This window comes from Silene latifolia, chromosome 11, assembly GCF_048544455.1.
Source record: "Silene latifolia isolate original U9 population chromosome 11, ASM4854445v1, whole genome shotgun sequence".
Taxonomy (NCBI): Eukaryota; Viridiplantae; Streptophyta; class Magnoliopsida; order Caryophyllales; family Caryophyllaceae; genus Silene; species Silene latifolia.
In genome coordinates, this window is record NC_133536.1 from 157957835 (window position 1) to 157970453 (window position 12619).

General features: G+C 37.8%; 1 non-coding gene across 1 annotated transcript; it reads left to right on the forward strand.

The window, feature by feature from the left end:
- Positions 1-8214: 8214 nt before the first annotated feature.
- On the forward strand, positions 8215-8321 carry LOC141615846 (small nucleolar RNA R71). Its single transcript, XR_012530239.1, has one exon. It is a non-coding gene; the product is annotated as a small nucleolar RNA R71 (small nucleolar RNA).
- Positions 8322-12619: the final 4298 nt, after the last annotated feature.

The following is a 12619-nucleotide window of genomic DNA, read 5'->3' on the forward strand; positions in this document are numbered from 1 at the left end:
TGCTTTTACACACTAGGGTAAGGTAAAAAAATCACACACACTCTACAAGAAGCACACAAACAAGCAAACAACAAGTAAAGACTAAAGCTAGAAACTTCAACTAACTAAACATAACCTAACGCCATCCCCGGCAACGGCACCATTTTGATGTAGGGATTTGTCGTCACTTCCCAATCAAAAATATAATTTATAAACCCAATTAAAAGTAGTATTTATTCGGGTGTCGAACACAAAGATGGCGGGGGTGTATACTTAGTCCGTTTAAGTCCAATTTTAGTCAAACAAAAGTAAGAGGTTGATTAAACTGTAAACTAAGACGCAATAAGGTATAAAATTTAAACTAAATGAAATTTGCTTCTAATCAAATGAATGAAAACTAAGGTCTTTGGGTTCACTTGAGTAAGTCGGGGAAGAGAAGATTGTTAACAAGAAATGGGTAATGATAACGGTCTATGATTGATCCTAATTTCTTAGTCAATTAGAGCTAACCAACAAGCATTCACTTAGTAAGAAAAACTCGTCTCGACCATGCCATATAGGCCCTCCATTGTCTTTCGACCTAGGATAGACTAAACATGATAATGAAAGACTCAAACTCTCATTTAAGCAATCCAACAAACATTTCATAGGCATGGGAGTAAGGTTTTAGAAACAAGCTTTCACGTAGTTGAGACAAACTCATCACAAACATGCATAAAGACTATCTAATAGCATAGGCACCAGATGGATCAAATATGTCTAAGAAAGGCTCCAACTTTCATTTAAGCAACTCATTAAACACTTCTAAAACCATTCAATAGCAAAATGCACCAAGATAAGTTAAACGTGCTAATAAAAGACTCAAACTTTCATTCAAACATTTCATCGAGCACTTCATATGCATAAGAGTAAGACCAATTAATTACCCAATTCCAAATGTTAATAACCCAATTTTACCCCTTTAATCACCCAAGATCCCCCATGACCTTAGATAGGACTACTCACACATGTTCATGGGTGATAAATTAACAACAAATTGCAACAATAAACAAGTAAACATTGCAAACATGATAAAGACTAATACTTTGGATGAATAATAATTAAACAAATGAAAATAAGATGTAAATAAGAGATGAGAATTATACCAACTAAGAGGAAAGGAACAAGCTTGGATAATAATGGAAGATGAATTTCTTCTTGTCTTCCAAATACGACCCAAAAGACTAAATGTAAACTATTGAAAATTGAAAAACTTGAAGGAACAAAAGAAGAATTGCATTAATTTTTAATAAAGATTACAACTTGAGTCTAGGAAAATTGAAGAGAGGAAAATAATTTCTAGGGTTCTAAAACATTTAGAGAGAATAATCTAAGCTAGTCTAATTTTCTATTCTAAAATCTAGTAGTGTCCATTCTAATGTGTGTGTAGTGTTCCTTATATACTAGTCTAATAAGAGTATCACGAATAATAATAATAATAATAATAATAATAATTATAATAATACTACTAGAAATAAACCTAATAATACAAAACAAAAACAATCGACCCAAAACAAAACCAACATTGACACAATTGAATTGAAGGACAAAACGAGCAGATGGCCTCCTGCCGGCAAGCCGGCCGCCGGCCAGGGCACCGGTAGCGAGAAAAATCAAGAAAGGGGAGCAATTTGGTGTTGTGTGTTGCGTGCCGGTGAGCCGGCAGAAGGGCCGCCGGTAGAGAGCAGCAAGATTGATGCGAGATTTGTTGATTGCGAGTCGTATGCCGGTAGGCCGGCTGCCGGGGTCATGACCGGTAGCGAGATCTTCAACAAAAGGAGGAAAATTTGATGTTGTGCCTACCGGTGGGGGTGTCGATCACGGGTACCGATAGAGAGCAAAGCTTCATAAAAAAGCTCAGTTTCGATTCCGAGTCTAAGATGGCGAAATTGATGGTGGTAATGGGGGCTGTGGTAGTCGGTGGTTGCAGCTGAGATGGGTGATGATGATTGATGGATGGAGGTCGAAAATGATGGAGGTATGAATTGTTGATGGGAATTTATTGGTGAATGGTGGCTGCCATGGTGATTGAACTGGTGGTGCGTGGTGGTACAATTGAGTTATGCACTGATTTGAGCTAGATACAGGTGTGTATGGAGAAGGTAATGCGAGGTTGATATCGGGTTTTGTTGACGGAGCAGGTGAAATGGCGGTGGAGTTTCCGGTCATTGAAGAGAGCACGTGAGGCACTGTTTGACTTTGGTTTAATGGTGATGGAGTAATGGCGGGTTGGTTTGATGTGTGGTGATGATGAATGATGGTAAATGGATGATATGGTGAATTGGCGAGTTATGAAGAGATGGTTGCTGGGTTGTTTGAAATTCAGGGGACGGTTGTTGATGGTGGATTAATGGAGGATGGAGATGAGCTGCACGAGTTGGTTTGTCGTGATTCGTGATTGAAGCTAGTATGAATGGTGATGGTGAATGAAGGCGTGGATGTGTGAATTGAAGCAGGGGAAGGTGTTACGGTTTGAAGATGATGGTGAGAAGGAACTGTTGTTGATGACGGGTTTTCGGGTTGAACTGAATGGTGAATGGTTATGGCGCCTTGTTTCGAGCTGCTGCTGCTGTTGAGGATGCAGGTGAATGACATGGTGATGAGTTGATTAAGATGAAGTAACAGGGGATGTACTTGACTTTTGTAGAGTCAAATGTTTGACTTGGGGTCTTGCTTGACTTCCACTTTTTATTACTCCGTATAATAAAAACCCGTCTCAACTTGCTTTGCTCTTCAATTTCACTCTCATTATTCCGCCTTGCTTTCTCCTCTTTATTATTCCGCCTCACCTACAAATTATATAAATATAAATATAATAATAATAATAATATATAAAACCGATTAATTATTAAATATAACCACGAGGACTAATTATTATAAATACGTAAATAAATGAGCTATGTGAATATTTCAATAAAAATGCAATTAAATACTAAATATGACAAAGACATCTAATTATTATAAACTAGTTAATAAATGAGCTTTTTAACCGTTTAAGCATTCAAAATCGAGTCGGAATAAGGTATAAATACGGGGTAAAAGCTACCAAAATATTACTCATCAAATCTCCCCACACTTAAACCTTACTCGTCCTCGAGTAAGCTCATTAAATTAAACTAAGACCCGTAATATAAGAAAGCTAGCTAAACTAATAATATCTGATGAAAGGCAATTAACGGGCCTTCTCCGTCTCTTCAACTCACACTGAAACACAATGAGGTATGCATTCCGATGCAAGGCAAGTGGGGGCTTCCAGAAAATTTTGACACATCCAACATTTAAGCACGAATCAAGATATAAGATGCATCACAAAAAGTCAAACCACTTTCCTCATCTAAGCGGCCGTTTTGCTTTGAACAATTAAAGGTTTTGGTCGGGAGATACCGTCTCATAGTCTTGGCGGGGTGTCAATGCCCTAGTGGTGGCTCAAGCAACCTCAATATGACAACCAAATGCCTAGGAAACAGATTCAAAGGCGGGAAAGGGGGAAGCAAAGCCTAACCTTCGAGATTTACATGACACACACAAGATTCGACCAAATTGACCCATGACTAAGGGGATCTAGACCACCGACTTCCTCACGGTTTTCACTAGTCTCTCATTTTCTTTTTAGAACGGGTGATTTTTATGCCAAAAAGTAACCAAAATCACTCAACTACTCGACTCGTGAAACATGCCCGCAATCTAACATGGAATCCTCTCCTACAAGACCATTAATGAGATGCAAAAAATGGAAAATATGCATAAGAGAAACAAGGGTTGTAACGGGGCTAGGTGACGGGACGAAACGGGATTGGTGCAAGCACCATTTTGGAAAAATGTGGAGGTACACATCAAGAAGTTGTCAAAATTCCATTTCTTCCACTTTATTGCAACAAATAAGTAACGTCTACACCCTAACAAAAATTGGTTCCCCGAATTTATGCAAACATTGTGCAAACCCGACTCACTTTGGAAAAACACGAAAATTATCACCTTATTGCAACCAATGAGTAACGTCTACACCCTAAAAAGAAATTGGCTTGCCAAAATCAAGCAAAAATTGTGTGAACCCGACTCACTTAGGAAAAACATCAAATGCCCTTTTATTCTTGCAACGCCTTTTTCTACTCCATTGATGAAAGGAGTGTTGCTTGGCTTTTTCTCATCAAACAAAGTATAAGTGCAAATTTTTTTCTTTTTCCTTACATTTTTCTCCTTTTCTATTTTCTTTTCTTTTCTTTTTCAAAATCTCTTTATTCAAACCAACCAAATGAAGGCAATTATTCCGACTCAAATCATCAACTAGGACTCAAAACACCCTTTTTCATACAACCAACAACATGTAAGCAACTTTCTTGATAAGGGAAGGTTGTTTATGGTATGTAGCTAGTTTTGTAGGTGCCAAAATAGAGGTTCAAGCTCAATAGAGGTTAGCAAAATAGGACCTAGTCTAAAGGGTCGAAAAATAGGCTTATTTGGCAATGTGAGGCTCAAAAGTGAAATGCAACTAATTGTTTCAAAATATGCACATAAATGAACATCTCATGGTCTAAAAAGGAAAGGACGCCATGTTTGTGCGTCGTGATGTAACATGCCACTCAAGGAGCCTACTCACACTTAAGGCAGACCGGGTATGGATGTACCGGTCCCAAGGAGGCTTTAAACCTCACATGAAAGTAGCTATGTCGAAATCTAGGCCTAGTCTACGGTCTTGGTCTCACATGGTGGTCAAAACTTTCCGGTCTAGCCTCATTTCCCGGGTATTTGCAAGCAAACACCCTAACAAGGAGGTCACAAGGTGCAAGCCACTAAGAGGGGAAAGACACGGCCTAGACAATATCATCATAGAGGGTATCATGCTCCCTTCCTAGACCAAATTTTGTTCAAAAATTTATATACAAACTCAATGCAATGAGAAGGAAACACAACACATATATACATATGAAACAAATGCATGCAAGAAATTGAAATGAACATAAGGTAAACATGCAACAATTTTGACTAATCCTAGCAACACATCAACACCAACAATCCACAAGTTCCCCAAGGGAACATCCATGGCACAAAATCCCATTCTCCTTCAAATATGCAAGATATATATATAAAGAAAGAACAGTAAAAGAGTAAGAGATTAGAACGAGTTTACCAAGCGACTTCTAGCTCCTTTTTGCCTCAAATGGTCAATGCATATGCGAAAGGTTAGCCAAATATATATATATACAATGCAATATTTTTGGAATTTTTGAATTTTTTTCGATTTTTAGGCATTTTCTTAATTTTTCTTAAATTTACAAGTATATATGTATATGTACAAATATAGACAATATTCACAAGGTGGATATTTCCCTCCCCACACTTGAAATTTACATTGTCCTCAATGGAACAAAGTATAGGGAGAGAATAAGAAAAATAAACAACATATTTTTGGTGGTTTTTGAATTTTTCGAAATTAAAGAACATGTTTTTGGATTTTTTTGAATTTTTGAAAATAAATAACATGTTTTTGTATTTTTAAAATGATGGAATTTCCTCCCCACACTTATTTATTTACATATTTCCAATGGAAATAAATGTGTGGAGGAAATTCGGAAATAAAATACATATTTTTGTTGATTTTTTTATTTTTCAAATTTTTAGTGGTTTTCAAATAACAATGCAATGTATGATCTAACCTATATGCAATATTGAAATACGATACAACCTATACTATATGAATGCAAAGAAAGCTAATTTAGATTAGCTCCTTATCGAATCATGTCACTAAATGCAAAATGTGGAAAAAACTTAATTAAAGAGGAGAAGAATATATACATTGCGGTGGTTCTTAAGTAACTCCACCAAACCTCTTCATTCAAAGACTTCATTCAACCGGGATCAATATCCCGGGATCCCACCAACCTTCCACCTTCAACACAAGAGTCAACAACACACGAACCCTTGGTCTTCATCATCAAATCATGCAACTTACTCATGGCATCTTGAATCTCTTGCCATTTTCGGTTCATTTCTTTTTCAAACTTTTCCTTAGTCTCTTTGTCAACATTAGGGTCACATACCCTATTTCCTTTCGATCTCTTCCTCCATCTTTTTGGTTTCTTCTTTTCAATTCTTGTTTTTGAATTTGGTGGGGCATTTGTGCTAGAATCGAACTTGGTTTCCCAAGTCTTACTCATTTCCCCACACTTATCTTTAGCATTCACTTGTTCTTTAAGGAACTTACCCGGTGGCTCATAATCAAATTTTGGCTCACAAGCAATCAAGAACTCTATGTTCTCATCTTCGTCATTCTCATGGAGTTCTAAAGTTTCCACGGCAAACATGTTTTGAACCACGGTTTTTTTTGAAGCATGCGGTAGCTTGAATTCAACTTTTTCCTCCCGGAATTTGAATGACAATCGTCCCTCTTTGACATCTATGATAGCTCCTACCGTGGCCAAGAATGGCCTACCAAGAATGACACGAGAGCTTCTTCCCATAGAAATGTCCAACACAACAAAGTCGGTAGGAATTGAAAGCTTACCAATTTGAACCATGATATCCTTGAGAATCCAATTTGGAGATTTGATTGTTCCATCGGCAAGTTTGATTGTAATGGAAGTGCGGGCTAAGCTTGAAATATTCAACCTCTTCACAAGGGCAGGTGGTATGACACTCACACTTGCCCCTAAGTCACATAAAGCACTATCCACCTTTTGATCACCAACGATACATGGCATTGAGAAACTCCCGGGGTCATCAAGTTTGATGGGGATTTCTTTAGATTTGACCACATTGCACTTCTCACTTGAGGCATCAAGCTCATGGATACTAATGTCCACTCTTCTAGAAATGACTTCTTCTTGCTTGGCCAAAGAGTGTTCTTCTACCATCACCATCTCTTCTTTTTCCGGGTTCCTCTCAACTTCTACCCTCACATTAGGTGCTTCCACTATTTCCTCAAGCACAAATTCTTCACTCATAATGGTTGGTGTAGTCATAACCATCTCTACCTTATCCGGGTCGACTTCAACATCCAAGCTTGTACCATGAATTGTCATTATTTGCTCAAGCACATAGTCTTCTATGCTCTCTTTTTCGGGCTCATGGTCAATTTCTTGGAATGTTTTCATAGCCATGGAAAAGGGAGTAGTGTAAGATAACTCCTCTTGACTTGGCAAATCAAATGACTCTTCTTTTTCCTCTTCAACTCCAACCATGATAGCATTAACTTCCTTTGACTTCATAGGGTCCCTTGGATTTTGCCCTTGTCTTAGAAATACACCCATCGGTTTTTGAGAACTCATGAGAGCTTGGGAAGCCACCTTAGCTTCAAGACTCTTGATTTGTTGTTGGGTATTACTTGCCAAATCCCCTATCAACTTCACCAAGTTGTCATATTTATCATCTCTCATGGTATTGCTTGCTTGGGGTGGTGGCTCTTGGTTGAAGGGTTGGTTGGAAATTGGAAGAGAAAAGCCATATCCTTGATCTTTAAAGTTGGAATTTTGGTTGTTCCCTTGGTACCCTTGATTGAAACCTTGATTTTGCCCTTGGTTGTACCTTTGATTATTGTTGTATACTTGATTGAACCCTTGGTTGAACCTTTGACCAAACCCTTGGTTGGCTTGATTACCTTGGTTTCCTTGGTAAAAATTTTTATTACTTTGGTTCCCTTGTTTAAACCCATAATCTTGGTATGCTTGAGATTGGTTGGCAAAGTTTTGGTTGGATGCTTGATTGTTGTTGAACGAGGGCCTAGGTGGACGGTTGGAGAAATTGTTAAATGCTTGGAAAGCATTCACCTCTTGCACATTGTTCCCGTCAATGTTGTTGTAATGATTATTTGCACATACTTCATAAGTGTGACCCATCCCTCCACATGACTCGCATGTTGATCTTTGCATCACTTCCTCCATGGATGGTCCATGAGAAGTGGTAGTTTGATTCACTTGGTTCACTTGCTTCTTCTTACTCAACTCTTCAAGCTTTTTGGTGAGTATGTCAAGCTTAGCATTAGTCTCCACATTCACTAAGAATTCGGGAGGGTGCTTGCTTCTTCTCAAGACATTCACTCTTGTGCCATAATTTGCCTTGGAGTCCACCATTTTCTTGATTAGAGTCGTTCCCTCCTCTTCACCCAAATGATTGAATCCCCCTCCCGCGGAGGCATTCACCATTTCTTTTATCCTTGGGAGCAAAGTTTGAAAGAAGGTTTGAGTCACGTACCAAGCCGGGATCCCATGATGAGGGCAACTAGCAAGTAGATCTAGGTACCTATCCCATGCCTCTCTTAGGGACTCTCCTTCCTCTTGTTGAAAGGTATGAATTTCGTTCCGGAGCATAGCGGTCTTTGATGATGGATAATACTTCTCTAGGAACGCCTTGGCTAAGGCATCCCATGTAGTAAATGTGTCCGGAGGGTGCACATTCAACCAACGATCCGCCTTGCCCGTTAGAGAAAATGGGAATAACATCATACTTAGTGTATCCTCGGATACCCCATTCTTTTTCATCATAAAGACCTTCCTCTTGAACCTCCTTAGGTGAGCATGAGCATCTTCTTCAATGTGTCCTCCAAACAAGTCTTTTTCAATTAGGCCAACTTGAGCCGGGTGCATCTCAAAATTGTTTGGAGCCAAGATGCCAAAATTGATGGGGTTACAAGCATCATTATGGTTTGGACGGTTATGGTCACGTAAAGCCATTGGTGGTGGTGGTGTATTTGGTATATGAGAGGGTGGTGTTTGAGGTGGGTTATTTGGAAGTTGGAAGTTGTGAAATGGATTTTATAATGGAGGCTCAATTGTAATGTTTGGTTGTTGTTGAGTTGTGTTTTCAATGAGAGGTTGGATGGGTGGATTTTCTTGGTTTATGGTTGCTTGAGAAGAGGTTATAACCCTTGCAATGGTCCTATTCCTTAAGGCTCTATAAAGCCTTTCGGGATCGGAGTCAAAGAGCAAAGCTTGGTGGTTCCTCCTAGGCATACAACTTGACAAACCGTAAGACTCCTAGTGCTTTTACACACTAGGGTAAGGCAACAAAATCACACACACTCTACAAGAAGCACACAAACAAGCAAACAACAAGTAAAGACTAAAGCTAGAAACTTCAACTAACTAAGCATAACCTAACGCCATCCCCGGCAACGGCGCCATTTTGATGTAGGGATTTGTCTTCACTTCCCAATCAAAAATATAATTTATAAACCCAATTAAAGTAGTATTTATTCGGGTGTCGAACACAAAGATGGCGGGGGTGTATACTTAGTCCGTTTAAGTCCAATTTTAGTCAAACAAAAGTAAGAGGTTGATTAAACTGTAAACTAAGATGCAATAAGGTATAAAATTTAAACTAAATGAAATTTGCTTCTAATCAAATGAATGAAAACTAAGGTCTTTGGGTTCACTTGGGTAAGTCGGGGAAGAGAAGATTGTTAACAAGAAATGGGTAATGATAACGGTCTATGATTGATCCTAATTTCTTAGTCAATTAGAGCTAACCAACAAGCATTCACTTAGTAAGAAAAACTCGTCTCGACCATGCCATATAGGCCCTCCATTGTCTTTCGACCTAGGATAGACTAAACATGATAATGAAAGACTCAAACTCTCATTTAAGCAATCCATCAAACATTTCATAGGCATGGGAGTAAGGTTTTAGAAACAAGCTTTCACTTAGTTGAAACAAACTCATCACAAACATGCATAAAGACTATCTAATAGCATAGGCACCAAGATGGATCAAATATGTCTAAGAAAGGCTCCAACTTTCATTTAAGCAACTCATTAAACACTTCTAAAACCATTCAATAGCAAAATGCACCAAGATAAGTTAAACATGCTAATAAAAGACTCAAACTTTCGTTCAAACATTTCATCGAGCACTTCATATGCATAAGAGTAAGACCAATTAATTACCCAATTCCAAATGTTAATAACCCAATTTTACCCCTTTAATCACCCAAGATCCCCCATGACCTTAGATAGGACTACTCACACATGTTCATGGGTGATAAATTAACAACAAATTACAACAATAAACAAGTAAACATTGCAAACATGATAAAGACTAATACTTTGGATGAATAATAATTAAACAAATGAAAATAAGATGTAAATAAGAGATGAGAATTATACCAACTAAGAGGAAAGGAACAAGCTTGGATAATAATGGAAGATGAATTTCTTCTTGTCTTCCAAATACAACCCAAAAGGCTAAATGTAAACTATTGGAAATTGAAGAACTTGAAGGAACAAAAGAAGAATTGCATTAATTTTTAATAAAGATTACAACTTCAGTCTAGGAAAATTGAAGAGAGGAAAATAATTTCTAGGGTAATAAAATATTTAGAGAGAATAATCTAAGCTAGTCTAATTTTCTATTCTAAAATATTGTAGTGTCCATTCTAATGTATGTGTAGTGTTCCTTATATACTAGTCTAATAAGAGTATCACCAATAATAATAATAATAATAATAATAATAATAATAATAATAATAATAATAATAATAATAATAATAATAATAATAATAATAATAATAATAATAATAATAATAATAATAATAATAATAATAATAATAATAATAATAATAATAATAATAATAATAATAATAATAATAATAATAATAATAATAATAATAATAATAATAATAATAATAACAATAACAATAATAATAATAATAATAATTATAATTATAATTATAATAATTATAATAATACTACTAGAAATAAACCTAATAATACAAAACAAAAACAATCGACCCAAAACAAAACCAACATTGACACAATTGAATTGAAGGACAAAACGAGCGAGATGGCCTCCTGCCGCAAGCCGCCGCCAGCAGGCACCGTGAATCGAGAACAATCAAGAAAGAGGAGCAATTTGGTGTTGTGTGTTAACGTCTTGAGTGAGTCGGCGAAGGGGGCGCCGGTAGAGAGCAACAAGATTGATGCGAGATTTGTTGATTGCTAGTCGTATCCGGTAGGCCACCAAAGTCATGACCGTAGCGAGATCTTCAACAAAAGGAGGAAAATTTGATGTTGTGCCTACCGGTGGTGGGGTGTCATTGCCGGGTACCGGCATAAAGAGCAAATCTTCATAAAAAGCTCGGTTTCGATTCCGAGTCTAAGATGGCGAAATTGATGGTGGTAATGGGGTGTGGTAGTCGGTGGTTGCAAAATGAGATGGGTGATGATGATTGAAGGATGGAGGTCGAAAATGATGGAGGTATGAATTGTTGATGGGAATTTATTGGTGAATGGTGGCTGCCATGGTGATTGAACTGGTGGTGCGTGGTGGTACAATTGAGTTATGGACTGATTTGGGCTAGATGCAGGTGTGTTTGGAGAAGGTAATGCGAGGTTGATATCGGGTTTTGTTGACGGAGCAGGTGAAATGGCGGTGGAGTTTCCGGTCATTGAAGAGAGCAGGTGAGGCACGGGTTGACATTGGTTTAATGGTGATAGAGTAATGGCGGGTTGGTTTGATGTGTGGTGATGATGAATGATGGTAAATGGATGATATGGTGAATTGGCGAGTTATGAAGAGATGGTTGCTGGGTTGTTTGAAATTCAGGGGACGGTTGTTGATGGTGGATTAATGGAGGATGGAGATGAGCTGCACGAGTTGGTTTGTCGTGATTCGTGATTGAAGCTAGTATGAATGGTGATGGTGAATGAAGGCGTGGATGTGTGAATTGAAGCAGGGGAAGGTGTTACGGTTTGAAGATGATGGTGAGAAGGAACTGTTGTTGATGACGGGTTTTCGGGTTGAACTGAATGGTGAATGGTTATGGCGCCTTGTTTCGAGCTGCTGCTGCTGTTGAGGATGCAGGTGAATGACATGGTGATGAGTTGATTAAGATGAAGTAACAGGGGATGTACTTGACTTTTGTAGAGTCAAATGTTTGACTTGGGGTCTTGCTTGACTTCCACTTTTTATTACTCCGTATAATAAAAACCCGTCTCAACTTGCTTTGCTCTTCAATTTCACTCTCATTATTCCGCCTTGCTTTCTCCTCTTTATTATTCCGCCTCACCTACAAATTATAATAATAATAATAATAATAATAATAATAATAATAATAATAATAATAATAATAATAATAATAATAATAATAATAATAATAATAATAATAATAATAATAATAATAATAATAATAATAATAATAATAATAATAATAATAATAATAATAATAATAATAATAATAATTGATGGGGCATATTCTGCACCGCTGACCAAGTCAACACACTGAGCAAGGTCAAAGATATCCACAGCAAGTCAACGACTTAGATAGCCTAGCCGATGCATCCCATCGGCCTGCCACCTGGTCTCGGCGTGACAACCGCTGCCAAATGGACACACATCCGCGTACTCATATCCAAGACCCCTCGGCGGCGAGTCAACATTGTCCGCCGGCCTGCCATAGGTCCCTTAGCCGAGGGGTAGATCAGTCTTTCCACCTGCTAGCCACTTGGCCACTTGGCCACTACGCGACAAAAGGTGAAAGTCTATAAATACTCCTCAACCTTCATTGAGGAAAGGATCTCACAATATAACCTAAATACACTATTCATCTGGTAATATCTCCCTTATATCTCTACAATATATACATAGCCAAGTTACACAGCTTGATCCTTAA